The sequence below is a fragment of the Papio anubis genome, chromosome 6 (genome assembly GCF_008728515.1).
Source record: "Papio anubis isolate 15944 chromosome 6, Panubis1.0, whole genome shotgun sequence".
Classification (NCBI taxonomy): Eukaryota; Metazoa; Chordata; class Mammalia; order Primates; family Cercopithecidae; genus Papio; species Papio anubis.
This window is the reverse complement of record NC_044981.1, coordinates 106,208,693-106,230,585: the sequence shown is the minus strand read 5'-3', so window position 1 is coordinate 106,230,585 and position 21,893 is coordinate 106,208,693. Positions and strand designations below refer to the sequence as shown.

Here is a 21,893-nt window from a genome sequence, read left to right as displayed (position 1 = left end):
GAGAATTACCAGACAGTTCCGTAACTCAAAGAGATTTCACTAATTGAAAAGACAGAGAAGCATGTGCACTCAGAGTTTGGTTCTTAACATTTTGGGGGTTGTGGACCTCTTAAAGAATCCAATGCCAGTTACAGAGGTCTGTTACAGAAAAATTCAATTCTTTACCACATTTCAGAAATTCTACATATCTCATGGACCCCTCTATGGCCCCAGATGAGGTTAGACTTCCCATCACACTTTCCCATAGCACCTTTACTTCCTCTTTGGAAACACATATATGTTTAAAGTGTGCATTTCCTGCTTTGTCACTGGCACCTAGTAGAGTTCTGTCACATAATAAATGTTGTTGAATAAATAACTGAATCAATAAGCTTAAGAATGCCTGCAATGGAGAGTCTCCGAGGCAGAGCATTGATGCTGAACAGTTTAGTCTCTTCTTAGGGTATAATAGATTATAGTAAAAGAAAGTTCTTGTGAACTAGAGTGTTAAAAAGGCATCATGAGGCCAGGCGCAGTGGCTCACGCACGTAATCCCAGCACTTTAGGAGACCTGAGGTCAGGAGTTCAAGACCAGCCTGGCCAACATGATGAAACCACGTCTCTACTAAAAATACAAAAATTAGCTGAGTGTGGTGCCACATGCCTGTAATCCCAGCTACTTAGGAGGCTGAGGTAAGAAAATTGCTTGGACCCAGGAGGCAGAGATTGCCATGAGCTGAGAACATGCCACTACACTCCAGCCTGGGTGACAGAGTGAGCTTCTGTCTCAAAAAATAAAAAAATAAAAGAAATAAGTAAATAAGACATCATGAGAGGATTTGAGATTTGAGCTGGAACTTGACTAATAGAGAGGATTTATATGGGGACAGCAAAGAAATGAAAAAATCATATAACCAAATCATAACCTAAGAATGAGGACCTCTTTTTGGTTGGAGAGTGAATTGGTGTCCTGGACTGGAGAATCAAGGTATCAGCTGTTCCCTGGCTATGATGGAAAGGAGCCTTTAAAAAAAAAAAAAAAAGAGAGAGAGAGAAAAGGAAAAGGATACCTGGGGTGCCTGGAATCAATGAAAATCACAACGCCTGGAGTTGGAAAGCAGGTAAGAGCCAAGGGAATCCTAGCATTTGGACCATTTGGATCACAGACCAATCTGCAACTCTGCTGCAATGAATCTCTTCTCCCAAAAGGCTTTTGCATTGTTTGACCAAATTCTGGGGAGACAGCACTGATAGGAAGAACTCATGTGGTTACATGTCTGGCCCAGGTGTACCAGAAACACATAAACAGAAGATTCGCCCCCACAGCTTCTGTAGTTAGAGGTGGCAATGAGAGGTAGGCACAGAGGAGACACTAAGAATTGCACTCCTGCAAACTCACTGATCCATTTGTCCATTCAGCTGGAAGTCAGGTACTTACGGGAAGTGGAGGAACAAGCCAGTTACATCCTATGTAAAAATAGGCATGATAATAACAACTGCTTAAGTGTTTGAGGAAAATTATATTACTATTAGGTCAGTGTAAAGGTTATGTGGTTTTTGTCATTGGAGGCAATGGCAAAAACTGCACTTATTTTTGCACCAACCTAATAAATGAGATAATCCAATGAAAGCTTTTAGCTTGGTACTTGGTATATGCCTGATAAATGTCTATTGTTGTTGTTGTCATATTATTTACCAAATATGTATGATAAGATTTGGGCACCCAAATGTATTTAAGCTCAGGCTCTAGATGTATCCTGTATTTAGTTCTACATCCCGAAGGCACGGAGGAAAAGGAAGAAAGCAAATGGTGAATCAGTGAATGCGATAGAGAAACTCACTTATTCACACACTTTCTAAGAAAAAGGTAACCAGTAGCATTGCCCTTCAGAAATATGAACTCTTTGCTCTACTCTGTCCTGACACCAAGGACTCCATCTAAGCTTATGCAAAAGTAATTGTGGCTTTTGCCATTAAAGGAGTGGCAAAAACCACAATTACTTTTGCACCAACCTAATATATCCCAAAGCCTGAAAGTGATCTTTTCTTATTCTTTTCCTGCTGCTTCAAAGTCTAGGCGAGTTGCTTACCCAAAGGAGGGCTCTCCCAGATGTCCGCTCACCCCTGTTTACCACAACTCAGTTGCCCTCTAATCTACCGTTTGAGTGTGAGTTTAACCAATATCTCTAACCCAACGTAACTTAACTGGGTATACACAGAGCAATGTAGAGTCATATAAAGATTTAATTAAACACTTTAAATGTTATTTGCCTGACACTTTTTTATGTTTCAGAGTCCTGCCTCTGTGATACAATCATGTACCACATAATGACATTTCAGTCAGTGATGGACTACATATTACACAGTAGTCCCATAAAATGATGTTGGGACTGAAAAATTCCTATGGCCTGGTGGCATCATAGCCATCAAACTGTCATAGTGCAAAGCCTTGCGCATGGGCTTGGGGTGATGCTGGTGCAAACAAACTTCCTGTGCTGTATAAAAGTCTAGCACACATCAATGTGTAGAGTATACAATATGTGATAATGATAATAAACGGCTATGTGATGGGTTCATAGATTGACTATACTACACTCTTAATTGTTATTTTAGGGTGTATTCCTTCTACGTATTTAAAAAAATTAACTGTGAACAGCCTCAGGCAGGCCCTTCAGGAGGTATCTAGAAGAAGGCATTGTGATCATAGGGGATGATGTGGGGATGATGCTCCACGTGTGGCATTGCCCCTGAAGACCTTCTAGTGGAACAAGACGCAGGAGAGCTTGAAGACAGTGATATGGATGATCCTGACCCTGTGTAGGGCTAGGCTAATGCATGTGTCTGTGTCTTAGTTTTTAACAGAAAATGCTGAAAAAGTAAAAAATAAAATAAAATGTTTTAAAAATAGAAAAAGGCTTATAGAAAGATATAAAGAAAAAGTATTTTGTGTAACTGTACAATGTGTTTGTGTTTTACATCTTATTACAAAAGAATCAAAAAGTTAAAATAAATTGAAAAGTTATAAAGTAAAAAAGTTACAGTAATCTATGGTCAATTTATTATTGAGAAAGTAATTTCTTAAATAAATTTAGTGTAACCTAAATAGTGTACAGTGTTTATTAAGTCTACAGTAGTGTACAATAATGTCCAAGGCATTCATATTCACTCGCCACTCACTCACTGACTCATTTAGAGCAACCTCCCGTCCTGTAACCTCCATTCATAGCAAGTGCCCTATACAGGTGTACCATTTTTTCTTTTATACCATGCAGTACATTTTCTGTGTTTATATATGTTCAGATACATACATGCTTACGATTGTGTTACAGCTGCCTACAGCATTCAGTACAGAAACATGCTGTCCAGGTTTGCAGCCTAGGAGCCACAGGCTACAGTGGAGTAGGCTATCCATCTAGGTCTGTGTAAGTGCACTCTGTGATATTTGCATATCAGTGAAACTGCCTAAGGACACACTTCTCAGAACATATCTCTATCATGAAGCATTGGATGACTGTATATTCTCACACTTCCTCCCATGCTTCTTGAGGGCAGCATCTTCACTTTCAAGAGCAACGTAATCCTATCCCATGGGAGGGAGAGTGTGACTAAGCCTTTTTCACTGACGCTCTAACTGGTCTCCACCATTTCTTTTATTATTGTTGTTGTTTATTTTTTATTCCACTTTATTTTATTTTATTTTTAATCAGGATTTTATTTTGGAATAACATGTTCTCACTCATAGGTGGGAACTAAACAATGAAAACACTTGGACATAGGGCAGGGAACATTGCACACGGGGGCCTGTTGTCGGGTGGGGGGAGAAGGGGATGGATAGCATTAAGAGAAATACTTAATGTAAATGATGAGTTAATGGATGCAGCAAACCAACATGGCACATATATAACAAACCTGCATGTTGGGCATAGGTACTCTAGAATTTAAAGTATAATAATAATAATAATAAAAACATCTTCTAGAAGCTAGGTCTCCACCATTTCTATAATGGATGCAATTCATCTCAGAGAAAAGTCTCTACCATCTTCTTTACTATATTCCTCCTCTTTCTTCCTTTGACACTGGAAGAGTGTGGGTGATGGGAAGGATGAGGGATACATAGACAACATTGTTGGGATTTGGGGAATGAAGGCAAAGCAGAGAAGAAGTAGGGAAAACCTTGTACTGCTTTCCTTTTCCAACTTCCCATACCCTAGCCCCTTACCATAAATAATGGGAAGCAACATGACTGACTGAATCAAAGCCTGTGAATAGTTTTTCTCACCCTCATTAAGACAAACACACTGAATATGAAATTGCAACCACCTTCGTAAGTGCATGTTACTTAACAGCCAAGGAGTAGTTACAAAGCTTTTCATATATTCTTAAAAGATTCCTTATACAGTAAAACCTTGCATGCTTACTTAGAAGACACTGTGCTGAAAACAGATCCCATCCAATAACTAAGGTGAGAATAGCCATCTCCTTATTTATGGCTAAAGATGAACAGACTTACGCCCATGATGTATCCTCATAATGATTTTCTGTCATCTTGATTTGCCTATATACAGCCTTCTCTAAATCAGCAAAGAAGGACATTATCAAAAGCATATGGAGTGTCAACAAAGACTTAATCCAAAAATCAGGGGATATTCTGAAAGTACAAAGCTGATGATCACTCACAAAGATGTTGATGTCCTTATGTCTATTCATTTATTTGTTTGAATCAAAGGGTTAGTGGAGGAGGAGGGGGAAGGATGGGAGAAGCCTAGGCATGATTAACAATAGGTGCAAGACAGGATGAGCTAGATTAAACTGCTCCATATGCAAATTATACAAGTCTGATTGCATCAAACCATGCGCAGTTTAATGAGTACAGTAAGACGCCTTTATCTCTGCTTGGATATGTTCCTAAAAGGAAGACTGTTCCCAGATAAAGCACAGTTTAATAAGAAGATTTTTCATTACAGAGTCGATGAACATTTGCATATCTCTCCCTGAGCTTGGGGCCTCTTCTCTATGTTGTGTCTCAGTCTCTTTCAATCTCTCGCCTGTTTTTCTCTCCCTCTGTCAAATTCCCTCCCCTTGCATCCACCAGCCTGTCTCTTACCCACATGGCTATTCTCATTCCTCACTTTTTTTTTTTTTGTAAACTGAAGTCAGTAAACATTTGCATGTTGTTGGCATATATTTTAGGAATGTGTATACTCAGTGCAAATTAAAGAAAGTCCTACACAGATGAGATTAAAATCTTTAAAATATGATTTGAGCAGTTATTTATCTCAGAGGATTTTCAATTTGTTTAACATTGCCATGTTTTAAAAATTCTGTAAGTGGTTATTTAAATATGTTCTGGTAATTTACTATTTATATATTTCTTTTAGTTTTGTGTTTTTATTTTCAGCTCACTGAATTGGCTTGTAGGTTTAGAACACACGTTAGGAGGACAAGCTTTAGAGTTTGCAGCCCTGTTCTACAGCCTACACACATGTAATCTTGGACAAGTAACTTAACCTGTCTACCCTCATTTTCCTCATTTATGAAATGGTGATAATAATATCTATTTGTAGAACGATTTAAGGATAAAATTTTTGAATGTATGTAAAGCAATCAACACGGAGCATGGCACAATGGACCTGCTAAATTATGGATGTTCTTCTTTTCCTTTTTTTTTTTTTGAAACGGAGTCTCGCTCTGTTGCCCAGGCTGGAGTGCAGTGGCACGATCTCGGCTCACTGCAACCTCCACCTACCAGGTTCAAATGATTCTCTTGCCTCATCCTCCAGAGTAACTGAAACTACAGATGCATGCCACCATGGCTGGCTAATTTTTTGTGTTTTTAGTAGAGATGGGGTTCCATTGTGTCAGTCAGGATGGTCTCAGTCTCCTGACCTTGTGATCTGCCCGCCTTGGCCTCCCAAAATGCTGGGATTATAGGCATGTGTTTTTCTTAATAGTAGAGTTTCTCCAAAAATATTAAATGTATAACTACATGTCTGATATACACTACATATATGTACACACATACATAAATATACGTGTATGTACATATAAATATATATACGTGTATGTGTGTGTGATTTGGCTGCAGCAGCATAGCTAAGGCGAATTTCATGTCCCTAGAATTCCCTCTCTGATTCACTAGAGACATTTCACACAAGATTTGGAAGGCAGAAGTGGGGCAGCAGCTATGTTACTTTTAACTCTTAGCAGATCAGAACAGAGCTTAGGACAGTATATGCAACTTGTATGTTGTCTCTTATTTTTTGCCTTAGTGGATCAGCATATGGCTGACTTCCAGTTGCTCAGCTTCCAAACCAGATGTGTGTTTAGCTCCATAGTGAGGGACACCTGTATCGTCAAAGTTACAGGCTTGGAGGGGGCAAGAGACCATCTCAGCCTCCAGTCCAGCCTATTGCATGTCCATAGCCATCTTCCCTTCCTGAACAGATGAGCTAGGGACTTCTAGCTCCTGCACCAAACAGAAACAAGTCACACATATACGGCGTAAGCTGCTCCCAAGATTGCATGTAAGATCAAATCCTTATTTTATTTTTATATATGTATCCCTCTGAGAAATAATTAATACCTTAGATAAAAATAATGACTCTTCAATGAGCTAATGCTGTAAAAATCAGTATTTTACAGATTACCAAGCGCTGCAAAGAAGTTGCTTCCACATGTTTTTTCTAAGGCTGAAAGCTCACTGAAGTCAACCATGTGAGCTTTGTTTTCATTTCCTGCCCTTAGTACTGAGACTTAGTACTCTCTAAGTTTTTGATCAATTAAAAATTTTCATTGCAATTGGTATTTTAGAAATATTGCAGTGGTAGAATTATTTTTAGAGTGGTAGGTGTGTTAGGTACCATTGATAAACAATCAACTGCACATATTTAAAGTATAAAATGTTATACATTTTGATATACACGTAGGACCATGAAACCATCATCACAACCTAAGTATTGAGCGTATTCATCATGCCCTTATGTAATCCTTTCCTTCTCTATTCCCCTCATCTCCTCAGGAAACCACTGTTCTGCTTCCTGTTACTGCAGATCAATACACTATTTCCGGAATTTCATATAAACAGAATCATAAACTATGTGTCCTTCTTTCCATGCTCCAGATTTATTTTTACATTCACCACTGTTATGTGTATCAATAGTTCATTGTTTATATTGAGAAATAACATTCCACTATGTTAATATTTCACAATTTGTGTACCCATTTACCAGTGTATAGCTTAGGTTGTTTACAAACAAAGTTGCTATGAATATTTCTGTACAAGTCTTTTTATGGATACATGCTTCTTTCTTTTTAGGTAAATATCTTGGAATAGAATGTTGGGTCATACTGTATGTGCTTAAGGTTTGAAGAAACCATAGTGGCTGCACCAATTTCTATTTTCACCAGAGTTCCTGAGAGTTCCAGTTCCTCCATATCCTCACCAAATTGATATTGTCAGTCTTCTAATTTCAGCCATTCTAATACATGTGTAGTGGTTCTTTCTCTCACCTCTTAAGATGGAAGCTGAGCTTATTAATTTAAGATCTTTCTTTTCTAATAGAGGTGTTTAACACCATAAGTTTTGCTATAAATACAGCCATAAATTGCATTCCGTAAATTGTGACATGTTATGTTTTCTTTTTTTTTTTCAGATCAAAACACCTTCTAATTTTACTTCTGATTTCTTCTTTGAACCATAAGCTATTTTTAAATGTGTTATTTTGTTTCCAAATATTTGAGGATTTTCTTTTAGAAATGTTTATGTTACTTGTTTCTAATTTAATTTGTGATCAAAAAATCTGCTATGTGTTATTATTGGCATCCTTTTAAATTTATGGAAACCTGTTTTATGACCCAAAACAAGATCTCTCTTGATAAATGCTCTGTGTGCACTTGAAAATAATAAATATAATGTTGCTATTGGGTGGAGTTCAATTAGGCAGGGTTGATTGATAATTGTATTGAAGTCCTCTATGTCCTTACTGATTTTCTTTCTACTTCTTCTATCAGTTATCAAGAGAGTGGTATTGAAATTTCTTACTATAGTTATAAATTTGTCTATTTTTCTTTGTAGCCCTATCACTTTTTGAACATGTAGTCTGAAGTTCTATTATTGGGTGCATGTGCATTTAGCATTTATATACTCTTAATAAATTGACACCTTTGTTATTACGAAATGATCTTCTTTGTCCATGGTTGTAGTCTTTGCTCTGAAACATACTTTGTCTGACAATAAAATAGTAACTCCAGATATCCTTTGATTGTTATATTCTTTTATATTATTTATAATGCTTATTTTATTTTCCATCCTTGTACTTTTAATCTACTTTTGTCCTCATATTTAAAGTGTTTCTTGAAGGCAGCACATAGTTGGGTCTTGCTTTTGTATGCAATCTGACAATATCTGTGTGGTGTTTAGACTATTAACATTTAATGTTATTTTAATTATGCTTAAATATATCATCTTGCTATTTGTCTCTATATGTTCCATCTCTTTCTTGTTCTCCTTTTTTGGACTATTTTTACAATTTTATTTTATCTCCTTTGTTGGCTTATTAGGAATAAATATATATTATTTTAGTGGTGATTGTAGAGTTTATACTATACATTTTGAACCTATCACAGTCTATATAAAGTGGTATTATACTTTTCCATGAGTTGTCTAAAAATCTTTCAATATTTGCATTTTTTTCCATCAAGGCCTTGATACTAATGTTGTCAAACATTTTACTGTTATTGAGATTGCTATAATTTTTGTTTAAATATTCAATTATAAAGAGTTTTAAAGAATAAGTAAGTAATCTTATCTATTTACCCATGTAGGTACCATTTCTGGTGTTCTTCATTCTTTTGTGTCCATCCACATATCCATCAGGCATAATTTTTCTGACTAAAAGACTACCTTTAATACTTTTTTTTTTTTTTGATGGAGTCTCACTCTGTTGCCCAGGCTGGAGTGCAGTGGTGCAATCTCAGCTCACTGCAACCTCCACCTCCCAGGTTCAAGCAATTCTCCTGTCTCAGTTTCCTGAGTAGCTGGGACTACAAGTGTGTGCCACCACACCTGACTAATTTTTTGTATTTTTAGTAGAGACAGAGTTTCACCATATTAGTCAGGATGATCTCAATCTCTTGACCTCGTGATCGGCCCACCTCAGCCTCCCAAAGTGCTGGGATTACAGGCATGAGCCATTGCACCATGCCAACACTTTTTATATTGTTCTGGAGGTGGTGAATTATTTCAGGTTTTTTATCTGTGACACAGTCCCTATTTTGCTTTTTTTTAAAAAAAACAAAAAATAAAAACATATTTTCACAGGGCATAGAATTTTAGGTCGACTTTTCTTTTCAGTGTTAAAAGATGGCACACCACCATCTCTCACAAAGTGTCAGAGTTCCACCAAGAAAGGCGTGAATTCAGAACAAGTTTCCAGTTCCAGGAGTGAGCTCAGGTTCTAGGCAAGGGAACTAAACAAAAGCCCAACTTGCAAAACAAAGTGAAGCTTCAGGCTACAGGAACATCCACAGCAAATCCAGAGTATGAGTACCAAATCTGTTGACACTAAGATTAATCGAAGATCCAGTTACAGAAAGAAAATTGGAATCCTTTCTCTGCCATGATTTATTCAATTCTGGGCCTATGAATGCAAACTATTCAACAGTGGGTGACACTTAAGGAGCTAGAAAAGACACAGGTAAGGAACATCCTCAGACACATGACATAAAAATTTCAAGACATGCTATGTACTTTAAATTTACCAACATTCAAATTCAGGAAGTGCAGAGAACCCCTGCAAAATAATCCACAAGATCATCCTCAAGACTTATCAAATACTCCAAGACTGAAATTAAATAATTATCAAATACTCCAAGACTGAAATGAAATAAAAATGTCAAAGGCAGCTAAAGAGAAAGGACAGGTCACCTACAAAGGCAAGGCCATCAGACTAACTGGATCTTTTAGTAGAAACCTTACAAACCAGAAGAGATTGGGGGCCTATATTAAACATTCTTAAAGGAAAGAAATTTCAACCAAAAATTTCATATCCAGCCAAACTAAGCTTCATAAGCAAAGGAGAAATAAGATCCTTTTTATAGTAAAATTGCTGAGGGAATTAACTACCACCAGACCTACCCTACAAGAGCTCCTGAAAGAAGCACTAAATATGAAAAGGAAAGACTATTACCAGCCACTACAAAAACACTTAAGTACACAGATTAGTGACACTATAAAGCAACCACATAAATAAGCCTTCATAAGAACAAGCTAACAACACAATCACAGAATGAAATTAACACATGCCAATACTAACTTTGACTGTAAACAGGCTAAATACCCCCAATTAAAAGGTACAGAGTGGCAAGCTGGATAAACAAGCAAGACCCAATGGTATGCTGTGTTCAAGAAACCCCATCTCACATGCAATGACACTCATAGGCTCAAAATAAAGGGATGGAGAAAAATAAACCAAGCAAATGGAAAATAAAAAAAAACAAGGGGTGCAACCTTAGTTTCAGGCAAAACAGACTTTAAACCAACAAAGATCACAAAAAAGACAAAGAAGGAAGGGCATTACATAATAGTAAAGGGTTCAATTCAACAAGAATGCCAAGCTATCCTAAATGCTCATGCACCAAACACAGGAGCACCCAGACTCATAAAGCAAGTTCTTACAGAGCTTCAAAGAAACTTAGACTCCCACACAGTAATAGTAGGGGACCTCAACACTCCACTGACAGTATTAGATAGATCATCAAGGCAGAAAATTAACTAAGATATTTAGGACCTGAACTCAACACTGGACCAAACAAACCTGATAGACATCTGCAGATCTCCCCACCCCAAAACAACAGAATATGCATTCTTCTCATCACCACGTGGCACATACTCTAAAATTGACCACACAATTAAATATAAAACAAAGCAAATGTAAAATAACCAAAATCATACCAACCACACTCTCAGACCACAGTGCAATAACATAGGAAATAATGATTTAAAAAATCACTCAAAACCATATAATTACATGGAAATTAAACAACCTGCTCCTGAATAATGCTCTTGAATGATGGTAAGTAATGAAATTAAGACAGAGATCAAGAAGTTCTTTGAAACTAATGAAAACAAAGATACGACATACCAGAATCTCCAGGACATAGCTAAGGCAATGTTAAGAGGAAAATTTATAGCACTCAATGCCTATATCAAAAAGTTAGAAAGATGTCATACTACAATCTAACATTACAACTAAAAGAACTAGAGAAGCAAGAGGAAATCAACCAAATCAACCCAAAGCTAACTGAAGGCAAAAAACAACAAAAATCATATCTGAACTGAAGGAGGTTGAGACCAATATAAAACATTCAAAAGATCAATAAATCCAGGAGCTGGTTTTTTGAAAAAAATAATAAGATAATAAGATAGATTGTTAGCTAGACGAATGAAGAAGAAAAAAGAGAGGATCCAAATAAACACAATTAGAAACGACAAAGGGAATATTACCACTGACCCCACAGAAATACAAATAAACATCAGAGAATACTATAAACATATCTATGTACACAAACTTAAAAATCTAGAAGAAATGAATAAATTCCTGAACATATCTTCAAGACTGAACCAGGAAGAAATTGAATCCCTGAACAGACCAATAATGAGCTCTGAAATTGAATCCGTAATAAATAGCCTACCAATGAAAAAAAAAAAAATCACCCAGAACTAGATGGATTCACAGCTAAATTTTACCAGATGTACAAAGAAGAGTTGGTACCATTTATACTGAAACTATTCCAAAATATTGAGGAGGAGGGACTCCTCCCAAACTCATTCTATGAGGCCAGCATCATCCTGGCACTGAAATCTGGCAGAGACACACCAAAAGAAAAGGAAAACTTCAGGCAAATATTCTTGATGAACACTGATGCAAAAACCTTCAACAAAATATTAGCAAAGCAAATCCAGCAGCACATTAAAAAGCTAATCCACCACAATCAGATAGACTTTATTGCTGGGATGCTTCAACATACACAAATCAACAAACATGTTTCATCACATAAACAGAACTAAAAACAACCACATGATCATCGCAATAGACACAGAGACATGATAAAAGAACATACCTCAAAGTAAGAGCCATCTATGACAAACACAGCCAATATCATACTGAATGGGGAAAAGTTGGAAGCATTCCTCTTGAAAACTGGTACAACACAAGGATGCCCTCTCTTACCACCCAGAGCAGTTAGGCAAGAGAAAGACATAAAGAGCATCCAAATAGGAAGAGAGGAAATCCAAATATCCATTTTTGCAACAGTATGATTTTATATGTAGCAAACACCATGGTCTCTGCCCAAAAACTCCTTGAGCTGGTAAGCAACTTCAGCAAAGTTTCAAGATACAAAATCAATGTACAAAAATTACTAACATTCCTATACACCAACAACAGCCAAGCCAAGAGCCAAATTAGGAATGTAATCCCATTTACAATTGCCACTAAAAGAATAAAATACCTATGACTACAGCTAATCAGGGAAGCGAAACATCTCTACAATGAAAATTACAAAACACTGCCCAAAGAAATTAGAGATGACACAAACAAATGGAAAAACATTCCATGCTCATGGATTAGAAGAATCAATATTGTTAAGCTGGCCATACTGCCCTAAGCAATTTATAGGTTCACTGCTAGTCCCATCAAATTACCAATGTCATTCTTGACAGAACTAGAAAAAACTATTTTAAAACTTACATGGAATCAAAAAAACAATGCCCAAATAACCAGTACAATCCTAAGCACAAAGAACAAAGCAGGCGGTATCACGTTACCTGACTTCAAACTGTGCTACAGGGATACAGTAACCAAAACAGCATGGTCCTAGTACAAAAACAGACACTTAGACCAATGGAACAGAGTTGACAGCTCAGAAATAATGTCACACACCTACAACCATCTGATCTTTGATAAAGTTGACAAAAACAAGCAATAGGTAAAGGACTCACTATTCAGTAAATGATGCTGGGATAACTGGCTAGCCATATGCAGAAGATTGAAACTAGACCCCTTCCTTACACCATATACAAAAATCAGCTCAAGATGGATTAAAGACTTGAATGTAAAACCCAACACTATAGAAATCCTGGAAGACAACCTAGGCAATATGATTATGGACATAAGAACAGGCAAGGATTTAATGACAAAGACACCAAAGGCAATTGCAACAAAAACAAAAATTGACAAATGGGATATAATTAAACTAAAGAGAGTCTACACAGCAAAATAAACTACCAGCAGAGTAAATAGACAACCTACAGAATGGGAGAAAGTTTTGGAAACAATGAATTTGACAAAGGTCTAATATTCAGCATCTATAAGGAACTTAAACAAATTTATCAGAAAAAAATCAAACAACCCCATTAAAACATCACTGATCATTAGAGAAATGCAAATCAAAACCACAATGAGATACTATTTCATGCCAGTTGAATGGTGATTATTAAAAAGTCACAAAACAACAGATTCTGGCAAGGTTGCAGAGAAATAGGATCACTTTTACACTATTGGTGGGAATGTAAATTAGTTCAACCATTATGGAAGTTGGTGTGGTGATTCCTCGAAGATCTACAACCAGAAATACCATTTGCCCCAGCAATCTCTTTACTGGGTATATATATACCCAAAGGAATATAAATTATTCTATCATAAAGATATATGTATGCATGTTCATTGCAGCACTATTCACAATAGCAAATGGAATCAACTCAAATGCCCATCAATGATAGACTGCATAAAGAAAACATGGTACATATACACCATGAAATACTATGCAGCCATTAAAAGGAACAAGATCATGTCCTTTTCAGGGACATGGATGGAGCTGGAAGCCATTATCCTCAGCAAACTAACACAAGAACAGAAAACCAAACACCACATGTTCTCATTTGTGAGTGGAAGCTGAACAATGAGAACACATGAACACAAGGAGAGGAACAGCACACACTGGGGCCTGTCAAGGGGTAGGGTAGGGGGAGGAAGAGCATTAGGAAAAATAGCTAATGCATACTGGGCTTAATACCTAGGTGATGGGTTGATAGGTGTAGCAAACCACCATGACACATGTTTACCCATGTAACAAACCTGCACATCCTGCACATGTACCCCAGAACTTAAACATTAAAAAAAATGTGGACAAAGGACATGAACAGACACTTTTTAAATGAAAACATGCATGTTGCCAACAAGCATATGAAAAAAAGCTCAACATTACTGATCATTTGAGAAATGCAAAACAAAACCACAATGAGATACCATCACAATGAGATGGTATCTCATTGTGTAATAATTGTCAGAACGGCAATTATTAAAAAGTCAAAAAATAACAGATGCTGGGGAGGTTGCAGAGAAATGGAAATGCATATATACTGTTGGCGGGAAGGTAAATTGGCTCAACCACTGTAGAAAGCAGTGTGGCAACTCCTCAAAGAGCTGAAGACAGAACTACAATTTGACCCAGCAATCACATTATTGGGTATATACCCAAAGAAATGGAAATCATTCTACTGTAAAGACATATGTGTGCATATGTTTGTTGCAGCACTCCTCACAATAACAAAGACATAGAATCAACCTAAATGTCCATCAATAGTAGACTGAATGAAGTAGTTTGTTTTCACGTTGCTAATAAAGACATACCCAAAACTGGGCTATTAAAAAAAAAAATTAAAAAGAGGTTTATTGGACTTACAGTTCTACATGGCTGGGGAGGCCTCACAGTCATGGTGGAAGGCAAGTCACATCTTACATGGATGGCAGTAGGCAAAAAGAGATCATGTGCAAGGAAACTCCCTTTTCTTTTTCTTTTTCTTTTTTTTTCTAGGGCTGGGGGAGAGATTGAATATCACTCTGTTGCCCAGGTTGGAGTGCAGTGGCATGATCTCGGCTCACTGCAACCTCTGCCTTCCAGATTCAAGCGATTCTCCTGCCTCAGCCTCCTGAGTAGCTGGGATTACAGGTGCGCACCACCACATCTTGCTAATTTTTTTTTAATTTATAGTAGGGATGGTGTTTCACCATCTTGGTCAGGCTGATCTCGAACTCCTGACCTCATGATCCACCCAACTTAGCCTCCCAAAGTGATGGGATTACAGGCATGAGCCACTGTGCCCAACCAACTCCCATTTTTTAAAACCATCAGATCTCTTGAGACCCATTCACTATCACAAGAACAGCAAGGGAAAGACCCACTCCATAATTCAATCATCTCCCATTGGGTCCCTCCCACAACACATGGGAATTATGGGAGCTAGAAGATGAGATTTGGGTGGAGACACAGAGCCAAACCATATCACTGGATAAAGAAAATGTACTACATATACACCATAGAATAATGTGCCGCCATTAAAAAGAATGAGATCATGTCTTTTGCAGGAACATGGATGGAGCTGGAGGCCATTATCCTCACTAAACTGACACAGGAACAGAAAACAAAATACCATATGTTCTTACTTATCAGTGGGAGCCTAATGATGGTAACTCGTGGACACAAAGAAGGGAACAATAGACATTGGGGCCTACCTAAGGGTAGAGGGTGGGAGGAGGGAGAAGATCAGAAAAAAATATCTATTGGGTAGTAGGCTTAGTATCTGGGTCATGAAATAACCTGTACAACAAACCCCCATGACACGAATTTACCTATATAACAAACCTGCACATGTATTCCTGAACCTAAAAGTTTTTATTTAAAAAAATAAAACGTAAACAGAATATAAATGATTCATTCAGCACATTTCTAGCCTCCTATAGTGTACGTAAGACTTTCCCCATATGAGCACAAGATTAATTTGCTTCACATGATTTATATAGTAGTTGAGACCTCAGCATACCCAAACAGTAAATAATAATACACGGTACTGCCTGGTGCTATTTACCTGAGTAATTCCTAAACTTAGCTCTACTATTATAGGCAACTGTACCTACAATGATACCACTCAGGATCTGGATTGGGTTCAGCAAGCATTGTATACCAGTGTGATCATAGACCAGCTCAATCAAAATCTTCCTCCCTCCCAATATGGTAAGCAATGAATAGAGCTTTGGGGAGCAAGGCTTCACGTATCTGCAAAATCTCTGACAATTCAAAACCATTCTTTGTTCTTACTGGTAAGGAGCTTGGTGATAATTCAATTGCTGCCTGAGGTTTAGAAGAACTAAGCAAATCAATTTCATTTCTTTAGATGTCGTCCTTGAGTTATTAAATTATTTTAAAATGTAATTGCATTGGAAGAGTTATTTCTGTGCTATGATCAAGTCATAGTTCGCAAGTATGTGGAAGGTGTCAGTCAGGAAACCTGTAAGGAAGAAACCAAATCTCTTTGCAAGAGCAACTGTATTTTCTGGGTGAATCCTAACCCTAGCTTCAGACCGAATATAAAGTGAAGAGAGGTTTTTGCCTTTATTCATTCATTCCAAAGATTTTTATTGTTTATCTACATTTCAACTAAAATTTCTAATGGAAGTTTTGATAACTGCTTGAAAGAATTCACCATATCTTATATATCTCCAGATATTTATATTTGTGACGTAGGATGCTATATTGCCCTCATTCTTTTCTGCCTTTTCTTTCTTTTCTTAGTTATATGAACTAAGTAGACAATAAGCCTTCAGTGAATAAGAATCCCGTGTTATAATTCTTCTGAGTCTGTACACATAAATGATACCTCTTAACTTATAAAATGACACTTGCCTTTTAAAAATAATTATTTTCTTAATGCCTTTTTTAGGTCTATTAGAGAACATATTACTCAAATGAGAAATCCAAGTAAAATTGCTGAATCATTGTGCCTGTGGACCAAAACAAATGCTCAAACCTTCTTCTCAGGAAAGCTGAACAATGCTTACCACCAAAGCCCAAAGCTAAAATGCCAATTAACCTTTTTTTTTTTTTTTTTTTTGGCAACTCTAGCTCCAGTGCGTGTTGTGCACTCTTTGTCAAAGTTCATGAAATATTTAGTAATTCCAAGTAATCTAGAAAAGAGTAAATACAAATAAAATATGTTTTTTGTGCATGTGATGTTATTCTGATATTTTAGACAGCTATATAATAAATTGCGACTTCACGTGGCCTGGCTTCCGTATGGAATCATAACACAGACCCATAGCCCAGCAACCAAAAAATAAACTTTCACAGGGAGCGCTAATCTTTACTTCTGTTTCTAGAAGAACATCAAAAAAGAGCTATTTAATAATACACAGCAAGACTTGTCAAATTCCTTTCCTCCTTCCCCTACTTCTCTTCTGCATAGCTTCTCCGAGCTTAAAACCCCAAATGGACTCCACAGTCCCAGGCATAATGATTTTCCCCGTTTCTCATATCCTGCAATCTATAAGCAGATCAGCTTATCTTCTCTGGCTTTGTTCTTCCTCCACTCTCTGGGCTTCTAGGGCCTTATCTTTCTTCTAATTCGTCATCGGAAAATATCCAGGAACCAGGCTAGAAAAGATTCTCCTTTAGTGGGAGGAAGGGATAGGGAGAGGAATATGGTAGAAAAGATTTTAAAAAACAAATTATGTCCCTACCACACACAGTAAATAGAACTAGGACAGAAGAGAATCGGGCAGTTCTGTAGGTTTTGGCTATGTGTGGCAGAAAATCAAAGTCCTGTTAATACATCAACTTAATTATCTAGATATTTCAGTGATATTAATATTCAGGCCAAAATCACTGCCTTATTTTCCCAATTAAATTAATCATGTGGCATAGATCCCTCCGTAGCATAATTTTTTTTTTTTTTTTTTTTGAGACAGAGTCTCGCTCTGCCGCCCAGGCTGGAGTGCAGTGGCGTGATCTTGGCTCACTGCAAGCTCCGCCTCCCGGGTTCATGCCATTCTCCTGCCTCAGCCTCCGGAGTAGCTGGGACTACAGGCGCCCGCCACCTCGCCCGGCCGTAGCATAATTTAAGTACTAATGGCACACAAGTTTTCATCTCAGAGGTCAACAAATAAAAGTGTACAGCCTGTTTTTACGCAGCCCACAAGTCAGGACTATTTTTTACATTTTTTTAAATGATTGCAAAAAAGTCAAAAGAAGAATAATATTTTGTGACCCAGGAAAATTATGTGCCCTTCAAATTTCAGGGTTCATAAATATTGGTTGTGTTGGAGTAAAGTCTCGCCCATTCATTTACCGTTGAGCCATCATCAGCACGGGTTTGAACTTCATGGATTCACTTGTACATGAGTTTTCTTCCACATCCACCATTCCAGAGAGAGCAGACCAATCCCACCTCTTTCTCCTCCTCCTCAGCCTATTCAGTGTGAAAACGATGAGGGTGAAGACCTTTATGATAATCCATTTCCACTTAATGAATAGTAAATATATTTTCTCTTCCTTATGATTTTTCACAATAATATTCCCTTTACTTACTTTATTGTAAAAATACAGTATATAATACCTACAACATATAGAATATGTATTTATTGACTTCATGTTATCAACAAGGATCCCAGTCAACAGTAGGCTATTGGTAGTTAAGTCTTGGGAGAGTAAAAAGTTATATGTGGATTTCCAACTGCGTGGGGGTTCAGTGGCTCTAGCTCCATGTTGCCTGAGGGTCAACGGTCCATGCTGTCTGAGGCTACTTTTGTGCTATGACTACAGAGATGAGTAAAGACAGAGACCATATGACCCACAAAGTCTAAAATATTTACTATCTGGCCTTTAATACAAAAACCTGACCCCTGCTTTTCTCACAAAACTCGAGTCTTATTTGGTTCAGGAAGTTACTCTGGTGTCTGCTTAATATTTAGACAGCTAAAGGTCACTATATGTATCTAACATGAACTTTTTTATCCTATGAAAAATAGATCAGCACAGAATTATTTGCCCTGAAAAACTGCAAGCCTCAAAATGACTAGGTCTATGAAGAAAGTACATATTTATAGAAGAAATACAGCCCTGGATGCTCTGGATACTATTTTCATTTCTATTAAAACAGAACCATGGACTTTTTAAAATTGTTGTTATTACAGCAAATTTAGTTAACAGTTAGGCCAGAACTCACTTGCCAGAATGGCTGCCTGTAGTCTTCAATTGGATCCCAAGTGTCTTTCTGTTCATCATTGAAGAAGGTGTCCAATTATTTTCTATTAAGTAAATGGTGGTTTCAGGGTGGGCACCGTGGCTCACACCTGTAATCTCAGCACTTTGGGAGGCCAAGGCGGGTGGATCACCTGAGGTCAGGAGTTCAAGACCAGCCTGGTCAACATGGTGAAACCCCATTTCTACTAAAAATACAAACGTTAGCTGGGCATGGTGGTGTGTGCCTATGATCCCAGCTACTCAGGAGGCTGAGGCAGGAGAATTGCTTAAGCCCAGGAGGTGGAGGCTGCAGTGAGCTGAGATCGTGCCACTGCACCCCAGCCTGGACAACAGAGTGAGACCATGCCAAAAAAAAAGGGGGGGGGGCTTTCCTTCTCCCACAATACTTCGCGCTCTTCCTTTCCAGCTTGGACCCGGCAGAATGGCTCCCGCAAAGAAGGGTGGCGAGAAGAAAAAGGGCCGTTCTGCCATCAACGAGGTGGTGACCCGAGAATACACCATCAACATTCACAAGCGCATCCATTGAGTGGGCTTCAAGAAGCGTGCCCCTCGGGCATTCAAAGAGATTCGGAAATTTGCCATGAAGGAGATGGGAACTCCAGATGTGCGCATTGATACCAGGCTCAACAAAGCTGTCTGGGCCAAAGGAATAAGGAATGTCCCTTACCGAATCCGTGTGCGGCTGTCCAGAAAACGTAATGAGGATGAAGATTCACCAAATAAGCTCTATACTTTGGTTACCTATGTACCTGTTACCACTTTCAAAAATCTACAGACAGTCAATGTGGATGAGAACTAATCGCTGATCATCAAATACATCAAATAAAGTTATAAAATTGAAAAAAAAAAAAAAAAAAAAAGATGGTTCTAGTCTACCCTGACCTGGAGATGGCTGGCTGCACTGCATGCAGAGGTGGTAAAGAAAAGAGCACAAGCTAAGTCATCTGCACTCCTTCCAGAAGAAAAGTACCATTTAGCCACTGAATATATTAGAAAATATAGAGGCTCTGCTCATATTACAATACTGAAATCCTACACTAAGTACATTTTAAATTATAAAGTCATTCCTCTCTGTTTTTTTCTTTCTCGCCTCACTTTTGCCTCCTTCTCTTAATTTGCGTTTTGAATGTCTCAAATCCTGTTCTTATTTCATGTAGAAGCCAGGCTCACTCCCTATACACTATCTCCCTCTCCTTGTCTTCTTAAGTCACTTGAAAACACTCACTTACCCAGTCTTAGAGGTAAAAGTACCCTGAGGACTTCAAGGTTACCAAACGCAAAAACTGTCTTTTATTTATCTCACACTCAGTATACTGAGAGCACAGAATGAAAATTTCAGTTGTACAGATCTGCCTGTGTTTAGAAGTGTTTCTAAAAAGCAATAGGACTTCTTATGACATTTTAAAAATTACTCAGTTAATAGCCTTGTTTATTCCAGGATAGCAGGCAGAAATGCACTGTTAAAGCTGATAAAACAAAAGATAAACACAAAATATATTATTATTAATGTGTTTGAAAAGCTAAAAACACTGGTAAGCATTAAGTGCTTGGTGTAGAAAGGGAGACATTTGAAGTTATCAAAGCAAAAAGTCCTGAAGTCAAAGAGAAAGAAGCTCTCGTTTAAAGAATAGTTGAAGCTACTACTTTTAAGTGGCATAAATTTTGAAATCATGGAAAAAGACATAGAAGAAACCAAAATGTTGGAAAAGCTGACAGCTGAAGGGGAAGGAATAATTGTTGAGGCCTGAGCAATGAATTGGAAAGTTCCGGGAGCACAACTTTGAGAGATCAATTAACGCAAACTATCCAAGTTATCCAAGTCCCTGAAGTACAAACTTATCCTTTGCATTAAGTAGTTTAGTCATTACAGTACACAAACACACATGTGTGCACACAGGCCCCTTGCTTCCCAACTTATTTGCTTCAAAAATAAGTCTGCAGTTTGATGAAACAGACTGCTTCTGGTCTTAATCTGGTAGACAGGAGGCAGGCGACATGGTCCAGGTTTGGAGAATATGTCAGAAAAGCAACAGTCAGTCCTGACCTGACTACCTACCAACTGTGTAACTTTACACAGGTGTTATGGGCTGAACCATGTCCCCCAAAATCTATACATTGAGGCCCTAAACTCCAATTACTCAGACTGTGGTTTTATTTGGAGATAGGGCCCTCAAAGAGGTGACTAAGTTAAAATCAATCCTTTAAGGTAAGCCCTAATCTATTCTGACTGATGTCCTTATAAGAAAATAATATTTACACACATAAAGAGATGCAAGGGACATGCACAGAGAAGAAAAGCCGTATGAGGACATGAGAAGGCAGTCACTTTCATATCAAGGACAAAGGTCTCAGGGGGAACCAACCCTGTGTCTTAGGAGGAACCAACCCTGTGTCTTTGGAGAAACCACCTTGATCTTGGACTTCCAGCCCCCAGAACTAAGGAAAAATCAATTTCTGTTGCGGAAGCCACCCAGTGTGTGGTACTTTGTTATGGCAGCTTGAGAAGATTGATTCACCCAGTAACCAAAACAGAATCTCCCTGAGGGGAGGCATTTTTCCCCTTTTGTCAGCAGCTGTATTCTCAGCAATTTGAACAGTCCCTGGCAGTAACAAGCTCTCGCTATGCATTTATCGAATGGACGAATGAATGGGTGAAGCATCTATTTTCTCATCTGTACAGACAGAACCATCATAGTCCTATTGCACCAGTTCCTGGTAAGTAACAGAGGGAACCCATATGTACATATTTCTTTTATCTACAAAAGACCACACTAGAAGTATTTTTCATATTGCCCCATCATCATTATCACAGCAGTATG

At 37.8% G+C, this 21,893-nt stretch overlaps 1 long non-coding RNA gene and 1 pseudogene across 3 annotated transcripts in view; one reads left to right on the top strand and one right to left on the bottom strand.

The window, feature by feature from the left end:
* LOC110743142 overlaps positions 1-21,893 on the bottom strand; it is a 104,458-nt gene that overhangs the window by 33,470 nt on the left and 49,095 nt on the right. The window lies entirely within an intron of this gene.
* LOC100999426 lies at positions 19,448-19,934 on the top strand (annotated as a pseudogene). Its single transcript, XR_646328.4, has one exon. The product of XR_646328.4 is annotated as a 60S ribosomal protein L31 pseudogene (transcript).